This window comes from Onychostoma macrolepis, chromosome 03 (assembly GCF_012432095.1).
Source record: "Onychostoma macrolepis isolate SWU-2019 chromosome 03, ASM1243209v1, whole genome shotgun sequence".
Classification (NCBI taxonomy): domain Eukaryota; kingdom Metazoa; phylum Chordata; class Actinopteri; order Cypriniformes; family Cyprinidae; genus Onychostoma; species Onychostoma macrolepis.
In genome coordinates this window covers 4,183,085-4,208,612 of record NC_081157.1, presented here as the reverse complement: position 1 = coordinate 4,208,612, position 25,528 = coordinate 4,183,085, and the positions used below count along the sequence as shown (strand labels likewise).

The window sequence follows — 25,528 nt, the reverse complement described above, 5'->3', positions numbered from 1 at the left end:
TATATTACATTTAATCATTAGCAGATGCTTTTATTAAAGTGACTTCAAAAATGAAGAACATCACAAGCAATTTATCATCCAAGAAAACAGCATATGCAGTCTGAAAAGACCAAAAATAAAATCATTAAACAAAATTCACCAAGATACTTGTTTATACTGTTTCAAAAAGTGTATTTCAATTAAATGACTAAAACATGTTGATTAAAAAGTGATTCAAATGATTAAAAAGTAATGAATGGTAAGCTACTTCACAATTTTTCTGAAGAGATTAAATATATTCAGTAATTTCACAATGGAACTTTATCAAATCATTTTTAAGTGAATTATTTTCATTGATGATTCAGCATCAGTTCTGCTTTTTCTATCTTGTATTGTTTGGATTTGTTGAATTCATTCTTTTTTACTAGTTACAAAACTCATTAACTGGTTAAATGTTTTCCCAGTGAAATCCATCACAAGATCTAAAGCCTTCTTATTTTTCGGCTCTTCTCCAGCTTTTTTCATATCCTCCAGGTCCTTCATCCATTCATCTTTTCCCTCCTCCTTCAGTCTGGGAATCAAGAAATCCAGATGCTGAAGAGTGAAAGCGCTGTCTGCTTTTAATGCGATCTTAGACAGGTTCATGATGGTTATATAAGCTTCATGCAGCAAATCAGACTTTTCTTTTTTATTATTCTCCAGATCGCTGTTCAGTTTTTCTTCTATTTCTGTTTTATTCTCAGACTCTTTCATGTAACGGTTTGTGTCAAAACTCTTTTGAGCGCCAAGCATGGCTTTCAGCTCATAAAATGTCATATTGATTGGCTTTGATTTGGTCACATATTTTTTGTTCTCTTTGTCATGGTCGCTGTGATCACACTTCCTGAACACACAGTGCACTTCTTGTTTTTCATGACTGAACACCGTGAAAGATCTGTTGCCCACCAGCAGCCCTTCAGATGACAATTCTCCTGACAGACCCTGCAGCAGGTCGCGTATCTGTTCTTCCATGATTCATTTTCAATGAGGACTTTTTCTTTGAAAAATCTCTTGACTGTAAACTCAAAGTTTTCATCTTTCTCAATCTTGTCTCTGTTCTTTCTGATGACGTCCTGAATCTGAGTCAGTTCGTCAGATTTTAACTCCTTCTCAAAGATTCGCTCCATCAGATTAGAGACACAGGCCTCAAGTCGTCTTCGCTTATTCAGAACATCTAACGTCATCTGAACACTTTTTCTGTTCTTTTCTTCCAGGAGTGTGAAGAATTCAGTCATGCTGTCTTCTCCCATTTCCCAGGCTGATTTCAAAACTCGCTCATAACGTTTGTCTCTTTTCTCTTTCTGTCGGTTGTTGAACAAGAAGTGAACAGGTTCCTTGTCTTCATCTCTTCTGCAGGGTATTTCTGCTTTCTTAATGGCATTGAGAGCGTCTGTTGGAGGTCCTCCGTCTGACTGCGTGAGTAGAAACATTATGTTGTTCTCTATATCTTTACCAAACAGAGACAGAACTGAGTGAAATATGTAATGCTCTTTTCCAGAGAGTCGATTCTGAGACGCCTTCATCACAAAACACACTGCATCAATATAATGAATCCCATCCTCAACTGAAAATAATCTGCTCAGATTCTCAGAAATCTGTCCATCTTTCTCGTATCCTTCAGTATCTGCGTATCCTGGAGTGTCAATGATGGTCAGAGATGTTGGGTTTTCTTCAACAAACACCTCATAAACAGTGATCTCTGACGTCTGGGACTGTGATTGATCTTCATGTTTTTGTTCTTCTGTGATTTGATAAAACTCTTGATCCTGAAACTTCACTCCCAGTAAGTGGTTGATCATGGTGTTGATGAGGGTGGTTTTCCCAGCGCCGGTTTCTCCCACCATCAGTATGACTTTGTTCTGCTTGTTTCTGTCTCTTCTTCCATATGTCCATCGTCTGACCTTTCTATCCATCCCATCAAAATATTTTCTTTCTGTGTTCAGTTGGTAAAGTGCTGGAGGACCTGCTTTTGTTAGAGTGGCATCATAACGTGATCTGCTAAAGAGAAAATTGATTTAGCATCAACATTATTATTTCAATCAGCTATTTATTAGCATATACAGTGCCTATTTGAGGGCAGTTGTTTATGACTTTTAATGGTATTTTTTTCAACAGTTTTTCAAATGAATGAAATCAATACATATTAAGCAAGGTTTGAAATGAGCTTTTTCACTTAGCCATAGGCCAAGAAGGTTATGGGCCATTAAGAACGTCTATAAGCCAAAAAAACAACAACAACAACAACAACAAAAACAAGAATATCAAAATTACCAAGCTTGGATTTTACAGCGCTTGAAGTTATATAAGCATATTTATTCTTAAATCTGATTCTGAAACATTGAATGGCTTTCAGTTTTACAAGAGTCAGTTATAGTTTGTGGATACCATTAAAATAAAATAGAGATAAATAACAAAATGTTCTGTGACTTAACTTATAAAACACCATTTATTTTGTTTGTAATTTCTAAATATAGTTTGATCCTAAATGTGTGTTTAATGGCAACATATTGAAGACTAGTGGACAGTAGAGGTCTTCATGGGTCCAAAAACTGACCTGGACCCGTATTTTATTTGAAAGTGGGGCCTGAACCCGTGCAGACCCGAGAAATGCCTTAAATGTACTGCCCGGACCCGACCATTATTCGAAAGTTGGACCCAAACCCGGCTGGGAAGACACAGACCCGACTGCTTCCGTCCCGATTGGCACATGATGCACAGCAAATGCTATTAAGTCAATAAACAAGTTGCAAAAAAAAAAACACAAAAAAAATAACTGTTACTCTTTTTTGCTACTGTTAGTAGCCCTCTTCCTGACTGTGATGCATACAATCCTCCCAGCCAATAAATTTCCATCCATGTTAGGCTGTTCCTCTCTCTTGCTGACTGAAAGAGCCTTTCTTAATCCACTCATTATTCCAGCTTCAAAAGTCTACTGTCACGGAGACGGATGACTAATGCAACTTCGCAGTGTTTTTATTGTTTTTTTTTTCATCTCGACTTCGACTGTTGCGTTTTATCCAATAACGATAGTTTTTGTTGGTTGTAATAAAGACTCGGAGCAATTATTTTTTAGCAAAAAACGCACAGAACAAGAAGTGCATTCAGGTGCGTCTCTTCTTCACTTTTGTTTTAGCTTTTTTCCCCCACATCACTCATGAAGGAATCCATGATCACCGTTCGCTTGCAGGCTACTACAAAGTTATATCCAAGCACACAATTTCATGACAGTTAAATTCCAATGGGCTTTGTATCAGTATATGGCAAATAAGCCTCAATGAAAGGCAGGCGTCTACTGGAGCATTACCCAGCAAACACAGAACGTTCCCCTAAAGCCCGGCTCACACTACAGGATTTTTAGCCCGATTTAGCCCGACTTCCCCCTCCCGAGAATCGGAGCAAAAATCTTGTCGAGCACCTCGATCGGTCCCGATGTTCGGCGCGGATTATCTGGTAATGTGAGGTGTTTAAAGATCAAATCTTGCACCTCCCGATCTGCTCCCACACAAATCGGGGCCGCCCCGATCATATCAAATATGTTTTAAATCAGGATGATGAGGACTATGATTACGTCAGTACTTTCACAATAGCCTATGCATGACTGCAAAATAGCTGCTGTACGGCTCCGATGGATAGTGGAGACGGAGGAAACTGCTTCTTGACATTTTGTAGCAGGAGCAGATTGGGGCTAAAAAGTGGCCCTGGACTTTCAGGCACAGAGCGGCCCACCACACCCGATCCCGAACACACCACACCGTAAACCCACCAGCTCATTATGCACAGAGCAATTTTTAACTCCACTTACTAACATAAAAATATAACACAATACAGAAATAAAGAAAATATATATATATATATATATATATAATTTATATATAAGTTCTTATTAACATTAATGAATGACTTCTTTACATTATAATTTGTCTTTCCTGGTGTATATGACAAATAGTAAATATTTTAGAAGAATTTTTACACATCTCTTTTAGAGGGACAGCTCAATATCACTAAAGTTAAATGCCTACCATAATATCAGTCCATATGACACAATGCTCTGCTCTGCTCTAGAAGACTTTGGATGTAGTGCAAAATGTGGACTGTTTTTATGGTGCCTTTCTATTGGCCCTTCAGAAATCATTCTAATATGCTGATTTGCTGCTCAAGAAACATTTCTGATTATTATCAATTTTGAAAACAGTTGTGCTGCTTCATAGTTTTGTAGAGAATGTGATGTATTACCATTCAGTCTAGGGCAGGGATGGGCAACTGGCGACCCGCAGTGTCTTTTAGTACGGCCCGCTGGATCATATTAGACTCGGATGATAAATTTTAAACCATTTGGAATAGTCACGTAAAGATTGCTTTCAGTTAATGACGTTAATACTATCTCCAATCAGGAGAGGTGGCTAGTTTCCACCCGCTCCCCGTATTAATTTCAGCGTAGTAGGACGTGCACTCTAAACATTAGCAAATAAATGAAAAACTGACCATGAAAGCAGTATTTTCCAGTCAAGATGGTAAACAGATTATCTTTTTACCAAGTTCAAGGGGATACCCATATGTTTGGATTGTTTGGAAATCTGTAATTTTATTTAAATCGCCATCACACCACTGCTCACAAACAACGGGGACGCCAGAGTTGCTCTTGCCTCAAATTTTAAAGGTAAATTGCATAGTCAACAAAACCTTTTTGCCAAATGCATGACAGAAATGTTTGCACTGAACTATGTTCTTAGGGTTTTCCGTGGGTCCTTAAAAAGTCTTCAGTTTAATTGTTTAAATTTAAGGCCATGAAAACTCTTGGTACAAAAAGTCTTAATTATTAGCGGTCTTAAATTTGGGGACGGAAAGACAAGAATTGCTATATAGATTAATATGACGATTAAACTTAAAAAGGCTATGATTTCACTGAATAAACTTGAGTGCTGCAGTTTCAAAGTCGGGCGCTGCTGCTTTGTGTCCAGCTGTTACCGGGGAAACCGCTATATTTCTGCTGTTCTGAAAGTGAACCCTGCTGGCAGAGAACGAATTAGCTTTTTCAATAAGCCCTGCTATTTTTGCTACATATTTGTTAAATGTGAACCGATGGATCGACAAGAAGCTAATGCATGATAAAAATATAAACAATTAGGACACTAAGATATATTTGTTATATAATATAATAATTGGTTGATAATAATTGTTTAAATTAATATAATAATTAATACTTTTGACTCATCCCTTTTCTTAAAAAATGTTTAAAGGCTGAAATGTGAAGTGCAGGTCTTAAAAAGGTCTTTAAATGTCTTAAATTTGATATGTCGCTTTGATTCATAATTACAGTGTATACGTTTTTCTTCATTTACCCTCAAAAATTGGAAGTGAAATGTGACAACATGCCCCATAGGTGGGGTATGTTGTAATATGACCATTTGACAGCTTAAAATGTTATCTGATCTTATGAAAACTAAGAAACTAAAATATTTTGTCAATAAAATAAAATAATTATTTATTTTAAATAAAATAATAGTTTTTAATAATTAAAAAATAATCTGATTTTTAAGTTTGACATTGAACATATTGCAACCATGCCTGGGACAGCCCATATAAAAGAGCCAAAATGCTTTACAAGTCTTGAAATAATAAATTCTGAACATACAATAGCACAGCAGGGCACATTGTAACGCGGTGTTACAACGTACCCCATCTGCGCAACTGGAATTTAAAACCGGTTAGTGTCTTCTGCTAGTTATTGAAGCATTAAAAAATAATCTAAACTGATAAATAACAGATTGAAGATGAAAATAATAGCAGATTTGTGTCATTTTAAAATAGCAATAAAAACTCAGAGTAAAAATTTACTTAAGCCAGAAATATAATTTTACTATGGTAAAATAAATGTTCAGCAATATCTTCAAAATACTTTTGAATTTTGGTGCACTTTTTTTCTCTATATAATGTTGATATGGTAACTAGTAAATACTGTAAATTTGGTTATGCTAGCATGTGTGGAAATATTTAAACCATGTGTGTTACAACTAACCCCGCGTTACTTTGTGCCTCGTGCTCCCCTACTTAAGTACATTTTAAATATCTCTTCTTGTATTTAAGTTTTGAAATGCAGAATTCACTCAGCATAAACTTCGACAATATACAGGTGCATCTCAATAAATTAGAATGTCGTGGAAAAGTTAATTTATTTCAGTAATTCAACTCAAATTGTGAAACTCGTGTATTAAATAAATTCAATGCACACAGACTGATGTGGTTTAAGTCTTTGGTTCTTTTAATTGTGATGATTTTGGCTCACATTTAACATAAACCCACCAATTCACTCTCAACAAATTAGAATATGGTGACATGCCAATCAGCTAAAAACACCTGCAAAGGTTTCCTGAGCCTTCAAAACAGTCTCTCAGTTTGGTTCACTAGGTAGTGATGGAAAAATGAAGCTTTGCGAAGCACCGAGGCTTCCCCTCAACTGTATCATAAAAAGGTTCATTACTCTAAGCTTTTCAAGACGATGCACACTAACGACATCTTGTGGTCAAAAGGTGGAAAAAGCTGCATTTGCGTCCCAGACGACCCAGCCATTTTTGGATTGTTTCAGATAATAAATCCGTTTGTGCTATGAAAATAAAGCAAAGTAAGCATTCACTCTATATAAATAGGTCTTTTACATACCAGTCATTGTTTTACACAATATATAAATAAATGAATGAGTCTGTGAATTTGTGGGGGAAGAAAATAGGCAATAATATATGATATGCATATATGATCAAAATAAAAGAAGATTATCAGAATGGTCAGCTGAAGTGATTGTGAAGCGGGAATTAATACAAAATGAACATGCACAAAACTACACGTACAAATATTTATTCGTATTATGATTTATTCGTATCAAAGAAGTGAGTGACACTTCAAACTGTGCAAGTGGTTCGTGTTATTTGAAACAGAATACAAAGCAGTCACGTGGTTGTGTGCGAAAACGAAGCTTCGGACGTCACAGATCACATGGTTTTGGCAAAATGAATCAAGCTCATGTTTGACTCAAATGGGCAGTGCGTGCCATTCGTCTGGGCCGATGGAGGCATATAGGCTACGTACACTTACTATAATTAATTCTTTATATATATTTACGCAATGGGCCGGCCCACATTGTACAGTGGCCCACTGGGAAAATTCCCGGCCATCAATCCAGATGGCCAGTCCGCCACTGTTTTGTAGTAACACGACTGTCTGTATAATGTGTCAAAAACTTATTACACCTGTAAGGAGAAAGAGAAGCACTGGGGTGAAATCGCCTCAGTTTTGGACATACCGGATGAGTGCAGAAAGCTGCTAGCATGCTAGCTAACATATGTAAACATCACTGAAATATCTATGACGATCTGTTGTGTGAGATCACGTGAATCGCTCGCTCTGGCATGATAATCTTAATAATATCTTGTAGTGTGTGATTAATAACGTTGCTATTTAAAATAAAATAAAAAACGCTCCGGTTACTGACGTAACCTCGGTTCCCTGAGATAATGGAATGAGCGTTGTGTATGGGAAACTCCTGTTTACTCTAATACTGAAGCCTGATTTGTTCACATTTGTGTAGCTGCACAAACCAATGGCATTTAGCCCACCAGAATGGTCGGAGCCGACCGCTATATACAGTAAGTCGGCTCGGATCGCCATTTCATCAGAATCATTCGACTGAAGCAACAGCCATCGATTCACGTGCAGCTTATAGCACAACTAGTGACACAACACTTGTTCCCTTATCTCAGGGAACCGAGGTTACGTCAGTCCCTTTTGAACATTCTCTCACGTTGTGTATGGGGAACGCATCAAATCACGCTGTGCTATGAGCAGATTCAGAACGACCTGCTCTGCGAGCCCAGTCTAGGAGCACTTAAGATAAGGGCCCCTAAAGAACATCCCAAGCCACAGCTGAGGACTATAGATATAACCATTTCCACCCTTGGGGAGAAATAGGCAATTTAAATAGACAAAATCCATGCCTGCAAAATCCATGCCTGTCTAAAATCTGGCAAATGAGGATGGCGACCACCAGGAGGAGGCCATTTCCTCTGGTGGAGTGGGCTCTCACACCCATAGGGCATTGCAAACCCTCTGAGGCATAAGCCAGGGCTATGGCATCTACTATCCAGCAAGAAAGTCTCTGCTTTGTAGCTGGCAGCCCTTTAGAGCAGCCTCCAAAGCAAACATAGAGCTGGTCTGATTTTCTGAATAGACTAGAGTGCTTGAAGTACACTCTAAGAGCCTTGACTGGGCAGAGTAAATTAGAATCCTGCTCACCGTCTGCAGCGGGGAGTGCCAGGAGGGTGAAAACCTGGCCTCTTTGCCTAAGGACAACTTTACAGTCATTAGGTCCAAACTCAAGACAGGACGCACTGACTGACAGTGCCTGCAAGTCACCCACTCGCTATTGACAAGTCCCAAGTCGGCACAGTTTGAGGGCGAGGAGGATTCAATCTCCAGGCGTACTTCAAGAACTGGTCTTCTTAATGATCAGATCATGTCTGCCGATCGATTGGCCAGCTTCGAGGGAATGATTCGCTGTGATAACTGGCACATAAACTTTGAGTGTTAAAGGGGCGTGCCCGTTAACCAACAACTCTTGTAAAAAGGTTAGCATGTGGGACACGTCACATGAGATCGGGTCCAGGCTTGTGCGGAACACCAGTCATGAAAGACTGACCATTTAAGGGCGTAAAGACGTCTTGTAGATGGTGCTCTAGCCTATAAAATGGTGCTGCTCACTCTCACTGGGAGCTGCAAAGGCTCCCATTGAGGCTCAAAACATGAAGGCTCCACAGCTCCGGCTGGGGATGCCAAATCATGCCCTTTGCCTGTGAGAGAAGGTCGTTCCTCAATGCTATCAGCCATGGGGCTGCTGTTGACTGCTGTACGAGCTCGGGGAACCACACCTGATGGCGAATGCTCATTTCTCCTGGTTCTCCAGCGTGTTTACACACAGACCGTCAAGAGCAGGCCTTTCAAAAAGACAACAATAACAAAAAAAAGTCCAAAATATGTATAAATATATAATGAAAACTAAAGTAAATCAAACAATATTTTATCAGAGAATGGGCCTATTATTTGGGTTTCTGAAGGGAGAGTGTGGCGATTGATGTTTGAGGAAAGAGTTAATGCACGCATTTAAAGTCAGGAAGAGTGGAGAGCATGGAGAAAGACTAAATTCTTCAGAGTCAGAGTCACAGACGGGATTAACAACTCACAGGTTCAAACTTGCGATTCTCTGTGTCTACTAATGCCTAGTTTTCCCAAATTGTTCAGGCGTTTCGTCAAGGTTTCAACTCGTTCACTTGCTCTTAATCCTGGCGCATACATGCGTCATTATTCCACAAAGCAGACATCCAGACTTTGTCCATAAGAAATAATAATCCAAAAGAGCGTCTTCACGACTCGCTGAAACAACGGCCTCCTTTTCCCTCTGACTTCCCAGACGCTGATTCAGAATCCCCAAACCAGGCTCTCACTTCTGCTTCACAGCTCTTTCCTATCTTCCTCTTCCTTTTGTCCGTAACACACCTGAACCCCGCCTCTTTTGTTTCCATATTGTAGCATATTTGCTTTATGAGATGAACATAATTAATCATAACGGGTTATCAATTATATATCCATCTTCAGGAATTAGCTGTAGTATTAATAGTACAATAAAATGATTAGTTTGTCCGCAGTACGGACCCTTCTATTGACTCTAAGGAAAACTATTTCTCTAGCCACGACAAATAATTTCCTTACTGAAACATTGCTTCCAAGCATGTAACAAGACCGGACGTTAAAGTGACTTTGTTCTAAGAGCAGCAGACACAGACAACCAAGTGTGAATACATATGGATGTTTATTAAACTACACTACAGGGGAACATGTAACATAGAACTAGGCACAGACATACACACATTAAACATGGATGCCAACGCAAGGAAGGCACTGAGAGAGAGAGAGAGAGGGAGCGCTCGTGCGCAAGAGAGAGTATGGCAGGAATTTAACATCAGCTAACTACAACCTGTTATGAACCATTAGATAATCACATCACCTTAATTAAAAGGGGTCGAAGCCTAGAAGCGCATCTAGATAGTTAACAAGCGGTTACTTGCATGGGTTTTGTGGGTGCTGAGTAAAGCATCCTGGTGCATGTATAATGCGTAGATCCCTGGTGAATTCCTTTAGGAGTGAAAGCTTCGTCATTCCAGCCATGGGTTGATTAGTCCGAAGTGAGTTGACATAGTTACTGAGTTTAAAACTTCCAGAAGATCGGACTCCCCCCGGAAGGGGAGCTGTGAGGTTTCCAAGGTGATAAGTGTGTCTCCGGGGCACCGAAAGTTAAGAGAGGGCAAAGCTTTTGGTGTGGGAGAAGTTTTATCTGTTTTCCCTGTAACACCCATTTTGGTTAGTTTGACCAATAACAAGGCTCATAGTTTCAGCGGGAAAATGTTTCTTTGTCCCACTTGACACCTCATTTGCATGTTTTACGACTGATCTGGAGACTGGTGTAATTTTCCCCACAGTACAGTAAAACTAGTGTGATGCATTTCATGATCACATAGTGTACATCATTGTGTGAGGAATAAAGAGCAGATCATTTTGATATCAAGAAAGAGACATCTACAAGGTATTAAACCAGAGATACATTCATACACCTGAATATGGGTGTTTAGAGCTTACTAATACGAATAACGAGTGGTAACTAGGCTAATATAATAAGGAAACATACAAACAACACATGCATATACCAGATACATTTGTAACTGATTAATTATGGTCTAAATAAAGAAAATGCCTCTATGTGTGTGTTATGTATCTTGTAATCGTGGGGGTAGTCCACAGGCCTGGTACCGAGGGTCATTTAGTTCTCTTGGAATGTGTTTGAAGTCCGATGGAGAGACAAGATAGTCGATCTGTTTAGCATATTTTGACAGTGGGGGGGACAACCCTTGGCAATTAGCACCCATATAACGGTAGAATGTGGGGCCAGGCTGTGAATTATATGCAAATGTCAAAAGGCTAAAAGGGGTCTCTTAAGACATAAAGATCCCAACGACCATCAAGGATCGTACGCAGATGTTACAATATTTAGTTTTCCGTTCATAATTTCCCTTTTCTTTTATTTAATTTAATATTTAATTAAACATTGTAGCAGGCTGCTACACTATGATCGTCCCCAGATAGACAACTTACTGTTTAGGTGACAATTGACTCTTGAGCAGGTTGATTCTCTACCCGAGGCACTCTAGGTGGCTGAGCAACAGCATCCTGTGAGTGGCTAACTCCCATTTGTATCTGGCCAGAACCAGCCAATTATCAAGGTAGTTCAAAATGCGGATTCTATGCACTTCATAAAAGTGCGAGGGGCCAGAGTCTGTCCAAACGGTAGGACTGCATATTGATAGGCCACTCCCTCGAACGCGAATCTCAAGAAAGGTCTGTGGCGGGGGGCTATGTAAATGTGAAAGTATGCATCTTTCAGATCCATGGTCAGAAACCAGTCCTCGGGGCAAACCTGTTTCAAAGTTAACATCTTGAGCAGCCGTCTCATAAGAGAGTGATTCAGATGTCTGAGATCTAGAATAGATCTGAGCCTGCCATCTTTCTTGGGTATGATGAAGTAGCAGCTGAAGAAGCCTGACTCGCTGTTCATAGAGATACCGTTTCCACGGCACCCTTTGCAAGCAGTGTTTGTACTTCAGACTGGAGAATACGAGCTTCTCTGTCCTGTGTTACAGTGTTTTGCAAATAAACACTATCTGCTTTGCAAATAAAAACTCGACTTTCAAACAAACGCAAAGTGATTTGCAAATACAAAACTCTATTTGAGAGAAAATGCAGAGGTATGGACAAATATATGTATTGTCTTACAACTGTGAGACTCATTTGACTTTTCATGAAGAAACTTGGCTTGATTTTCTCACAAATGCATGCAGGCAGATTTTCTCACACGTGCAATTGAGCAACTTTCTTTTCCAAAAACAGCAGATGGCGCTGTCGGTCAACTTACGCTAGTCTCCCGAGACCCGAAATACCTCTTTACCTTTTCAGACCAGTATGAGTGAGGAACAGGTGAGTTTCTTTCTGTCTTACTATCTCTATAATTAACCATTTAGATGTTTTCACAAAGCGACCCTACTACAGTGTCAGTGAAATTCACAACAAGTGCTGTAAAGTTGTTAACATGATTGATTAGTTTAAAAATCAGTAGTGACATGGCTAAACATTTAACTAGGCAGTCTTTCCCCATAAAAACTGATCCATTCTCCGTACTTCTTATCCTCTGTTGGATCGCAGGATATATACTGATGCAATTGTTCAACATTCAAAACAATGCAGGGGTTTAAGAATATATCATATTGTGTCACAATATATTGTAATACTAAAATGCAGATGTATTATGGATAGCGACACTATTGTGTACCAAAAATGAAAACTTAGACAATTTAATGTAATATCAGATATAGTAGTATCACCCAAGAGGTCATTAATTATTAACTAAAAAAAATGAAAACAAATCACGTTATTTAGTACAATATCTAAAACTTTTTAAATGATGTAACACTGTGGAATCATTTGTGTCTAAAATAATGATGTATTTTTTAGCTAAGCAAAATGATGAATATTTCTCTTCTGGTGTCACTCTTGTCCTGTGGATTGGGGAGAAGGATCAAGTTCACACTGATATAATACTAAATTCAGCATTTTAATAAACAGTGGTTTAATAAACAGCGTGCTACACGGGTGAAGACACACTCTGGACAGCGAGGACTCTTCTCGGAGTGACTCAGATGACGAACGTTTGCATTTTAAAGAGCCACTAATATAATTCCTGACAGCAGCCTTTTATTCTTAACTTCATGTGTTCAAATGTTGCTCATAAAAAGCTACATATTTTTAGTTGGATTTTTCCAAACAGGCTATTGTCAGACTAAATCTGCTGGTATATTGGTTGAAATATGAAATATTGGTAACACTTTAGAATAGGGAACACTTATTCACTATTAACTACGACTTTTCCCTCAATAAATTCCTAATTTGCTGCTTATTAATAGTTAGTAAGGTAGTTGTTAAATTTAGGTATTGGGTAGGATTAGGGATGTAGAATAAGGTCATGTAGAATAAGGCATTAATATGTGCTTAATTACAACTCATAAACGGCTAAAATTCTATTAATATGCATGCTAATAAGCAGCTAGTTAAGAGACCTTAAAATAAAGTGTTACCAAAATATCTCCTTACAGGCCACTTTTAGTTTTAAATGTTGTACAAGGCATGTATATTACTATGCTATATATAAACATAAATATGATAATAAATTATGATATCCCTTATGAAAATTAAAGTTAGTTTCACTATAGTAAAAGTGTGGTAACACTTTTTTTTGCAGGTTACCATTTCTATAACAGCTGCTTTACTACAAATACCATGGTATTTATTTAGTAAAACCATGGTTCATTTTCATAAGGGATATTAATGTACCAAAATATAATCTAAACATTTATATAGCTGAATCACAATAAAGCTCACCTGAACTTAAACTAGTTTTATTATAGTAGCCTATTTGTATAATTAGTTTAACATACTCCTTTCAGTAGGTTGTCTATGTGTAGTTTTATACTTGTTTAAACGTTTACTGCAGAGGTAGCCTACAACATTTCTCTCCACTGGAGGCTATGTCTCAACATATAGGTTATAGCAGAATGACAATAAATCTTACTTGACCTATTGTAAAAAATAAAATTCAAAACGCTTTCATTTTTGGTACAAAATGTTGTCGCTATCCACTATACATTTGCATTTTAGTATTACAATATATTGTGACACGATATAGTTATACTCCTGCATTGTTTTGAATGTTGAACAGTTTCTAGAGCCCTGCATTTCGGCCTGACTGTTTTTACGTCCCTAGGGCCGGGCTTGGGGCCAATTTTCACGTCATAGTTCAGACGAGGGCCGGGCCTCGGGCCTGTTTTAGTTTTCTCCTTATTTTTATATTTTAGACATCCATCAATGTCTAAGCCAAGTGCTTAGAAAAGCGCTATATAAATGTAAGGAATTATTATTATCAATTAGTGATGAAAAAATTGCCGCTGGTGGAAACAACACGAGACCGTGCGCGACTGTGAAGAACGGCTCGGCGGTGTTCAGAGTCCCGCCGCAGCAGAGAGTGCGCCATCAGCGCAGCTGTTCTGCGTTCAAATACACGCAATAAAGCCCCAGCAAAAGTAATTACAATGAATGTGTCCGAGGAAAATAGTAAGGAGATATTTGAATTACTTACTAATAAACTAGTGTTTTCTGTGTCAGTGTTGCATCAGTGTGGATTCATCTCATTAGACGCGCCTTTAGAGAGAAGTGCATCTTCACGGATTATGATTATAATGAATGAGTTTTTGTTTTTCGAATTTGATTTATTTCGTTAAGTAGTAATTTAAAGCTTTCTATAGATATATTTATCATGTCTTTGAGGCATGTATTCGCTGACTTTCGGTTCATTTTTGTGAAGCGCTCCTGTTCAAGACGAGACGGCAGAAAGCGCATCATTGTTTTCTTAAAACCACGACGTTTTGTTGATATTGTGAATGCACACAAATAGAAGTAGACCCTTTACAGTTCCGAATGATGTATTACTCTTACCTTTATGAGCAAAAATTACAGCCTATTTTAAGTTGTTTCAATTGAAAAAAAAAAATGCAATTGATTGCGCTGGTGCCTCCATGTCCTGCGCTTTAGCTTCGACTCTCCGCACAAACTATTGGATGCAGCGCACATTTATCTAGGTATAAGCTTTAAACATTATTATATGCTTGAACTGTTTTAGTATATCTATAGATTTTATTTTAGGCAAGTCGTGATGATTTGAGAAGGCTAAATCGATCAAACATAGGCTATGATCAGCCTGCCGGTCTGCCGCTGGCCGCTTGGTCGTTACTTTAAGAAAGAAATAACTTGTTTAACGAACAAAAAATGTCAAAATTAACTTGATAAAAAAATAAATTAAAAAAAAAGGGGAAAAAAACGAAATATAATCACTTTGCCATTACATACAAAACTGAACTATTTTAATAGCTGAAATATGAGCCGTTTTGGGAGAAGTGGAAAAAAAAACACGGGCTCGGGTCGATAATTCTGATAAGCTGTCGGACACGGGCCGGGCTAGGGCCTAAATTTGAGGCCTGTGCAGGGCTCTAACAGTTTCATCAATATATATCCTGCGGTCCAACAGAGGATAAGAGGTATTTTTACCTCTGCATACCTCTGCATTTTATCTCAAATAGAGTTTTATATTTGCAAATCACTTTGAGTTTGTTTGAAAGTAGAGTTTTTCTTTGCAAAGCAGATTGTGTTTATTTGCAAAACACTGGATTTGTTTGTATAATTTTGTCTCAAAATTTGCTCCATAAGTTCGCCGTAAGTGGGCGGTGAACTTGCTTTCGCTTTTAGTATGGGAAGAGGAAAATTGCTCTTTTGAGTATGTGCTCTTCTTGATGCTTCAGGTGTGGAAACCACTTTGCTGTCCGGCCACAGCTTTGTAGTCTGAGTGGAGGGGGTTTTCTGGCGACTGGCAGCCGCTGAACCAGAGCGTTTGGGGATGAAGTGACGCAGCACTTGCCGTCCACAGCAGGCCCAAAAAGGCCTTTCGGCAAGACCGGGGAATCAAGGAAGGCCATTTTCTCAGCGTCCCTTATTTCGGTGAGGTTAAGCCATGGGTGTCACCACCAGACGAGCTTGCGGTAGCCTTTTTCTCAGTGCCATCAATGGTGGTGAGAACCGCTGAAGCAGAGGAACTAACTTGGGCCGAGTAGGGGGCACGCCACATCTTTGTGAGTTCTTCGTTATCTGCCGGCAAAAACAGGGCGGGCCATTGGTGAGAGGACTGCTGACGGCGTCCTGGCAGGAACCATTCGTCCAGGAGGCCATGGGCGGGCTCATCCAGAGCTGACCACTATAAGCCAAGGTCCTTCACTGCATTAGTCAGAACACGGATCAGCTCGCTGTCCGGTTTCGGCCGTGCTGGTTGAGAGGGAGGAAGGTCTTTGGGCTCTTTGCTGGAACATACCCATTCCTCGGCGTCCGACACCGTCAAGGACATTGAGTCGTCGACGCCTATCTCCTTGCCGGAGGCGTTGAAGGAAATCAAGCCGCTCGCAGCCGAGGAGGGGTGTTGATCATCCTGTGTGAAACACATCAGCGCAGCGAGGCGATGCGGGGAGAGAGGGGCATGTGGGCGCTGAGCCGACGTGACACCGCTCGAACCCACAGAGAAAGATCTGCTGCTCCGCTGTTTCTTTCTTAGGCAAGAAAGGAAACAGGAGAGCAGAGTGGGAAGGACTGTCAGCAGATGTCACTGTTTAAATATCAATAGTCTTTTTATTGTTGTTAGCATTACTGTTGCAAATAAACATACATTTTATATTTTAAAAAGTTTTTAAAATATGCTATATAATATATAAAAAATAATATATAAAACTTTTGAAAGTAAATTATTAAATTATGAAATGTATTTTTTAATGCGGTTGTCCGTGCTGCTTTGTCACGGAACATCCCAGCTGAAGATAATGAGGAAATTACGCTCCCTTCACCAAGTGCATTCCAAACGACGAAATAATGACACACGTGCCCTACTCACTCCCAAGTCCCCACTCCATTTGGAACTGCCCGTGAATCGTTCAACCGCGATTCGTGCATCGTTACACCCCTACTTTGAAGAAGGTAATCCGCGAGCGGAGACAGGAAAGACTCATGCCCTCACAGTGAGAACATGAGCCTTCAGTGAGCACTGCCCAGGCAGGCGACACACTCGCTGTGCCCATCTGTCTCGAGCAAGTGTTCCTTGCACGAGCCACACTCGCGACGTGACGTGACATTTGCAACAACACACGTTGGAAATTTGCTGAGAAAATATGCTCTTTTAGAGGTGCCAGATGGCCACAGGGGAATACTCTTCCTCTGCCAGAGGCTCTTCGACAGCGACGAGCAGAGCTGAGCTTCTTCTGTCTTCGTTCTTCGGCTTCTTGTAGAGTCAGTGAAGAAGAATATTCTGATGAAATGCACAGTTTGTCCTGTGGTGGCAGTGATGAAATAAGTAATTTATTGTGCCATAACTTTTATTCCAAGAGGAAATTTCGCAGAGCAAGAGACAGAGACTGCACGCTTCAGAGAGAGTTTGACATCTTCATCGGAGCTACCCACAAAAGATATAGTGAGAATAATATTAAATTATTCACGCTGCCCTCTTTATGCTTTTTTTTTTGGAGGCTCCTCTTAAGTGAAGGGCTCTGATAGCGATGGGACTTCATTTATGAATCATGATCCATAACAGTTGATTTTCACCCACATTTGGCAAACTGGCAGGTGTTCATTTCAAACCCTGATGTTAAGAATGAAAACTGTTAAGTGTATTATGACACTAACCTGTTGATTTTTGCATGTCGCGCAACAGTTTGGTCAGACACTGAGCTGATCTTCTCTCTGTTATTGTTCGCCATTGTAGAAGATGAATCTGCAAGATATGATACATTTATTTACATTACTGCTTTAAAATCAAGGAAATATGAACAAACTACTAATCCTAAGCATTTTTCTTCAGTCTGGAAATTGCTTTGCACCTTTTGTGCTACATACAGTATATGGTTATTTCTGAAAACAGGTTTCACCAACTGCTTAAAAAAACTGTCCACACAAGCAGTTGGAAATGTTTTAGGAAATGTACTTACATTGTAACATACAATATAAGGAATTTACTTATATTGTAAAATGTCTCCACATTGTGGTGTAATGATTAAGCAATTGCAGGCTGACCTGTAAACAACATTAAACCTACTGTATGACACAACTTAGCAAAAAAAGAAACATTGTATTTTCGATGCTGTATTTTAAAGATAATTTTGTAAAATCAAAATGAACTTTACAGATCTTTATTGGCATGTTTAAACAAATGTTTTTCATTCAATTCAATTCAAGTTTATTTGTATAGCGCTTTTTACGATACAATCGTTGCAAAGCAGCTTTACAGGAAGTTAAGTTTCTACTATATATATGCATACACATACACATACGCACACATGCACATATATATGCATACTGTACATATACACATACACACAGAAGAAACCCAATATATTTAAGTTATGACAGACTTCATGGTTTTTCAACGAACCATAAACAATTATTGCAGTGTTTCCCAACTTTTTTATTGCCAATTAAGCACTAAAATATAGCAAAACTGCACAAATATGCATTGCTTCAAATGGTATATTAAAACTGGATATCTAGAACACAACAGCTAATCAATGCAAACCTGACACATTGGAAATATGTGAAATATGCTGCACTTTAATGCAATTTAATGCATGCATTAGGATACATTTTTGTAAAATAATATTACATTTAACTTGTAGCAAGTTTTACAGCAGTTTGAAAGTGTAAAGGCCAGTGATGGTGCTAAAACCATGGTGTATACTGTAATTCATAGTGATCATATTACTGTATAATTCAGAAAAATTAAAAGGCTGGACTCATTAACTTGTCAAACAGGATCCCAACCGTTTTTAACAGGAAATATAAAAATATCCTAATGGAAAACAGTTCAGTCTATATGACTATGATAATCATGAGTGCAGTAAAATAATTTTCATAAATTAATTTGAGTCCTGGAGCTGTAATCTGAAATGCCTGTGTTTGTTATGGCACTGCACTGTGTTGGCAAAACTGAATTGCCTGTTTTTATATATACAGGGGTTGGACAAAATAACGTAAACACCTAGGAAAGAAGCAATATTTCATTATTAAGGTGTTTTACTACCATTTGCCTTTAATACAACCTCCAACCTTCTTAGAATAGATTCATACAACAAGCAGAAAATCTGCCAGTTGCTTTGGGTGTTGAAGTTTTAACAGTTACAGCTCTTTCATGGATGTTGGAGGAAGAGTATTTCCCAGGTTAGGGCCCTAAGGGTCCCAACCTGGCTTGTGCACGGTCCATCCCACCGCTGATCACCCACAAATCCCACAAAGACCAAGGCAGGCCACAGCAGTCCCACCACCAAGGGCCAACCACAGGGCTGTTGAGGCCAGGGTTGTTAAGTTTAGGTTTGGTGAAGTTTTGGTCTGTTAAGGATGGGTCTGTAAAATTAAGGTTTGAATCCTGAAGTTTCTGGCAGGTTTAAGTTATGATACGGTGAGTTGGGTAGGTTTAGGTTTAGTTTAGGTCAGGTGGATCTCTTAAGTCTCATTTAGACCCTTTGGAAATTTTGTATTGAATCTTGTGATCCATAAGCTTTCAAATTTTAATCTCTCACACAACGACCAAAACGGATTCGACTGAAGACCGGTCACCCTAAAGTCCTCAAGGCCATGGGTGAGAAAGTGCTGGACCACGTGTCTGCGTTTTTCTATTTTATTTTTTATATTGTGTGTGTGTTGATAGATTCGGATCCTTAAAGCATTTTTCTTTGGTTTTGGACAGTAAATTAAATAAATACAATTATATGTTGATGGAGTGAGTTGCTGTGGGACACACCTCCTGCTAAATGGGCTCCCATGATCTGTCCTTTTTGGAAAACTGACAAGTCACCCATTTCACTCATGGCCTGTACTAAATACTGGTTGGATACTGTCTGGATCCAACCCTTAAAAGATCTGAGATATCCGAACACCTGAGAAGAGATGATGCCAACCCCTCAGAGGACCTCAGATGATGCTAATCCTTAAACAACACACAGAACCACCAAATTTTGCTATAAGTTTGATTGCAACATATAATCATCGCTGTTAAGTGTTCATCGTCTGTTTGATTGCGTCATTAACTGATTTTTACCGTACATTTCTGCCATATGTACATCAGCTTGACGTAGCCACCACTGCTAAGCTACTACTAAACATATTGTAGAAACGTAACTTCCTGTAAAGCTGCTTCGCAGTGATTTGTATCGTGAAAAGCGCTATACAAATAAACTTGAATTGAATTACTAAACACAAAAGAAATAGAGCTGCAAACAGCAATTACCTGGGTTCTTTAAGACCTTTGAGTAATTATGGACATTTTAAGATGATTTTACTCAAAAGGCTGAAAAAAAAATCATAAATACAATCACTAGTAATATTATTTAATGATTTATTGCTTTTGACCAATAGGTGGTGCTGCTCCCTAATTAATGAGGTGTGGTGAACTTGGGGTGACAATGACACACACATAGTTTGGTGCCAATATGCCAAAACATTGCAGAAATACAGCCTTAGATCAATTTTTTCCCATCTCATGACCACTAGGTGGCACTGTGCCGAAACTGTGCAGGTAACCTCAGGACATGGTTGTCATAACAAACTCCAAGATTGGTCTGAATATGATAAAGTGTTGAGGAGATATATGCCTTGTCCAAATACCCACACTTGCTGTCTTGGCCACTTGAAAGCGCATGCGTGCGACAGGAAGTGTGCAAGACTGTCCCAGATCTTAAAAACAGCAAAGCGCAGTGCCCTTAACGCACACTATCGAGAATCCAGAGCGCTATTCAAGGCTAAGTGTATCCCATCATGCATCATGTTCTGGAAATAAATCGTGAGACTTTTTGCTGAGATCTCTTGAGAGGTCACAGAAACCTTTCCAACGTAAGTTAAATATTAATATAATAATTAGATATTACAAATAATTTGGTAGAAAAACAGTGTTTTTACGTTTTATTGGTGCAAAGATGAGTAGTGGATATTTATTTTGTACAACATTTGCAACTGCTTTTTATCATTTAATTAGAAGCACCACAAAATAAAATTATGTCATGTTATAGGGACTACTGAATATACATTTAGAAGTTGATTTTAAAATGTAAAATTAAAATAAAGTTATGTAAACACTTGCACTTGCATTTTTACAACACTATAAGTGTGTCCCATCAGGTAATGAAGTTCGACACACACTTGAACTTGGGCCAAATACAAGACATATGTCATAAGTAGTCGAGAGGTCAAGCATTAATTTTAATTGGTCTGGTTTTGTGTTGTCCAGATGAGAACCAGCACTAAAGTATTGTTTGCAGGAAGTTGAATCTGCACGGCCTTTCTGCTCTGAGAAACAACTGTGTGTTGAACTTCACTGTTTGCAACTGATCCACATATCCAGCCATTTTTTAATCTGCTGAATATTGTGTTAACTCAAGCACTGCTGTACTGTGTAGGAAAGTTGAAAGTATTGACTCAACTTCACTGACATTTAGAGACTTACATTCACTGACGTACAGGACTTGAAGTATTACAGACCATTTCATAAGCAGCTTTCATATTATTTCTGATGACAGAAATGCCTATATTGTGCCTTCATTATTCATTTTAAATGTGAACCTTCCATGATTTAAAGTGGCTTGTTAAAAATTTTTTTTTTTTTTAAGTTTGTTAAATCAACTTTTGCATTTTGCCTTTATTTAAAAAAAAATATCTAGAGTTAAAACACATCTTAAGTGTTAAATTGTCATTCTTTACTCTGGTGTTGAAGAAAAATGAACCCCTGTTTTGTGGACCAGAGCTGTAACTCATTACAGAGTAAATATAACTCTGTCTTAGTGCTAAATCAGCAACACTTTTAAAAGAAAAAATTAAATATTGGGACAATATGTTCACTCAGAGTTGATTTTAACCCTAAAAGAGTTGAATCTACACTGATGAATTTGCTGTGCACATTTTATAAACCTCAGTAAACTGGTCTGTTTTGACCATAAACATTGAAGTTAATGGATCCATCATGCCAAGAGTAAAATAATAATAATAAAAGAATTGACTCACGCTTCACTGAAGGAGGATGTCAAACAATGAGACACTGCTGTTTAATAAATCTGTGGTTTGTAGTCAGAAAGAAGGATTGATCAAAATCAGGATGAACAGAATTCAGATTCAAGAATTCAGAATTTATGAAAGTTTATTTACTTTGTTTCACCCTTTGAATTAAAATTTAATTTAAATTGCTGTTTTTGTTAAGATCCTATTATGTAATCTTTCTGAATTAAAATGTTAAGAGTGGAATGGTGTGTGGAGTTGATGTATATGTCATACATATAACAATAAATGTGATTAACAAAATAAATGTAAAATGTAATCAAACGTTTTCTATTATCATTACAGCTCATAGTAGTGTGCTCACCTTTTAATTGATGCTAATTCACACAGTTTAGAGAGAAGCTGATGATTTTAAACAACTGGAAATCATATTTCATAGTTCAAAACACATGGTGAAATACTTCACAAGTATTAATGGATAGTTTTATCTGTATTTTCTATAAACTGCATTAGTGAAATAAATGTCATTTTAAAGTAGACTGTGTGCAGATACTGTATTTTGAGTCCTTCATATGTGTTTTGTAAATCATTTAAATTAAACTCACCTGAGATGCTGGACTGATTGTATGAATCTCACAGATTTCAACAGTGTCCTGCCTGTGACAAAATTATTCATTTACTATTCAGAATCTAATATTTGTACCTAAACAACCAAACTATATAATCATCTGCGTGTAAGAAGAATAGTATGCTGTCTAATCAGTTGGAGATGCAAATGAACTAGAAATGAAGAAGTATGAATGTTCCTACCTGGAGCGAGTGAAGAGCGATCAGCTCTCACTGAAACGCTGATCTATTTATTTACTATCCCTCCAGCTTAGTCTCAGTGTGAGTATATAAGGAACAAGATTCTCTCACATCTGTAAAATATTATTGCAACATTTTCAGGTTCACCATTTGCGTTTGGGAAATAGTTTGGAGACTGTTTATTTTCTCTTTCACTCTACGTAATGTTTTCCAGGAAACGTTGCTTTTCCAGCTCATTCAGTGTCCTGAAATATCTGAAATACCTGGGCTGTTCCTCTTGTTGTATTAATACATTTCAGTGTGTCTGATCTGATCTGATTTTGCTGTTGTCTCAGGTCATTTTAGCATTTTCTATAAAAAAAATGACCATTCAGCAATTCCATACCATTCTACCATTAAAAAGTTTGGGGTCAGTAATGCAGTAAAAAACAGTAATATTGTCAAATATTATTCCAATTTAAAATAGCAGTTTTCATTTTTGAACATCTGTTAAAATGTCATTTATTTCTGTGATGCGCAGCTGTATTTTCAGCATCATTACTCCAGTCTTCAGTGTCACATGATCTTCAGAAATCACTCTAAGATGCTGATTTGCTGCTCAAGAAACATTTCTGATTATTATCAATGTTGAAAACAGCTTCATATTTTTGTGGAAACTGTGATACATTTTATTTTCTAGGATTTTTTGATAAATAGAAAGTTCAAAAGAACAGAATTTATTTGAAATATAAATATTTTGTAAACACAAGTATAACAGAGTGAATCAACACAATATAAATCAAGCGTAGCGTTAGTTCTGGCAGGTCACGTCAGTCAATCCCGCATCAGCTGATCCACATCTAACTATAGAGACACGACACCACTCACAGCATCCATATATAAGGTCCTTCAGTATTATTAGCAGCTTTGCGTTGCTCAACTAATTAAATGGCGAGTTCGGCAGGCAAAAGCCCATCATCTCACTAGAAATTGTGCAATTGGGAATTTAGCGAGAGGAATTCATTCCCTTCATGGACTTCACCTCAGATTCATTCAAGTTTGTGAACTTGAATATGTGAATTTGCTGCATTGATCACAAGCCGCCTGATTTGGAAGTGACCGAGTTAGCATTGCTTCTCACATCGCTGCATTATTGACATGAGTTATACTAATGTGACTGACTCAGAAAAACATTCAGATGGGATCCACACTCCCCGCATGAAGAATGATATCAAGAGATCAAGCATCCACGTCACAGCTGGCTATGCTTCATTCTCCATTATCATCTCTGAATGTCTTCACAAAGCTAAGCTAAGTTCCTTTTTAATGCTCTCAGGTTATTGGCAACATGTTTGTTGCTAAGGCTATCCATATTGATTAGGCTTATTTAGTCGTTTTCCGTAAAATGCTTGTGCTCGGCTTATGCGATCATATTGGCAATGTGCTTATTATCTGTTGTCTGTCTAAATCAGCATACTATCATCTCAAAAACATTGCAAGAATTAGATGTTTTGTTTCAAGTTCAGAGCTCGCAAAATTTCAAAATCCTTGGTAGCGCTTTGGGCAGATATCGCCTGAACTTCACTGTGGACAAATCAGCATGATTGAAAACTTCAGTGATTGTATTTTTCTTCAAATGACAAGTCAAGTGTGTAGGGCTGCAGCGGATCACAAACCTCATGGTTTGGATGTGTTTTGAGTCACAGATCAGATTTTTTTTTTTTTTGTGCTGAGCAAATTTATTTATTTAAATTATTATTTAAATGACACTTTAAGGACTTCTTCGATGCCACTGCAAAAATTAGTAGCATAACTAATAAAGGTTAATCATCTCACGTATGATTGACCTTTATTAGTAAAAGTACTCCAGATGTGTGTGTGCGAGTGTAACGGATGTGAAAGGACACACTCACACATGAGATTTCTTCAGCTTTGATTATTTATTTGTGTGTGTGTGTGTGTGCTTAGTTCCTGTTACCGTGTGGGTGTACCAGTGTGTCCAAGGTCTAGTTCTTGTTTTGTTGAAGTGGGTCCATGATGAGCATATAACGAAAGGCCAGTCATTCGTGGTAAAGTTTAAAGGAATACTCAGGAAGTTTCCCACAAACATGGTTAAAATGCCTCTGTTTGGGCAGCACTTGCATTATCTAGTTGTTTTGCTGCATCTGCAGCATTCTGCACAATACTGACTTTATCAATGCTTCCTTTTTCAGTAATGATTTCAGACAGAACCTGAGAGAAGAGCTGAACGGGGCCTTAAATCTCTCCAGTGTCTCTCCAGTTTCCATGAGAGGTATATTACTATTACTTCAAGACAGTGGTGTAGTGGTGCCTGGAGAAGTGGGTATACTCTTCATTTATGCTCAAAATTTTTCTTTTTAAATGGCCCAGCAAAGGATGAACGACCTGTGTCATAAACAGTGACGTAAAACTAGTCTTGCATATTTAGTTCACTCCAAAATGGGCCAGTAATATTTGCACACTGTCACTTCTGCTGCTTGAGTAAGGATCATTATGAAAATAATATTATCCACAGAAAAGGTGCAGATTTTGCAATAAATAATTAAAGGGGTCATATGATGCTATTTTAAATATCATTATTTTGTGTGTTTGGTGTAACAGAATATGTTGACATGCTTTAATGTTCACAAAACACATTATTTTTCAAATACTGTACACTATTGTCGGTCCTCTATGCCCCGCCTCTCTCAAACGCTTCGTTTTCAACAAAGCCTCTCCTTCTGACAAGCACAGTCTGCTCTGATTGGCCAACTGGCACAGTGCATTGTGATTGGCCGAACACCACAAGCGCACGTCAGAAATGTAACACCCCTTACAATAATTGCGAGCTTCAGCTTTCAAAGTAAATATAAAGACGGTTAATAATGTCCTTAGTTTCACCATCAGTTCAAGCCCGAGAGTCATTATGACGTGCGCATTGTGTTTGTTTTTATTTCAC

General features: G+C 38.2%; 1 pseudogene; it reads right to left on the bottom strand.

Moving 5' to 3' along the window:
- Positions 1-38: 38 nt before the first annotated feature.
- LOC131536405 (uncharacterized) lies at positions 39-22,347 on the bottom strand (annotated as a pseudogene).
- Positions 22,348-25,528: the final 3,181 nt, after the last annotated feature.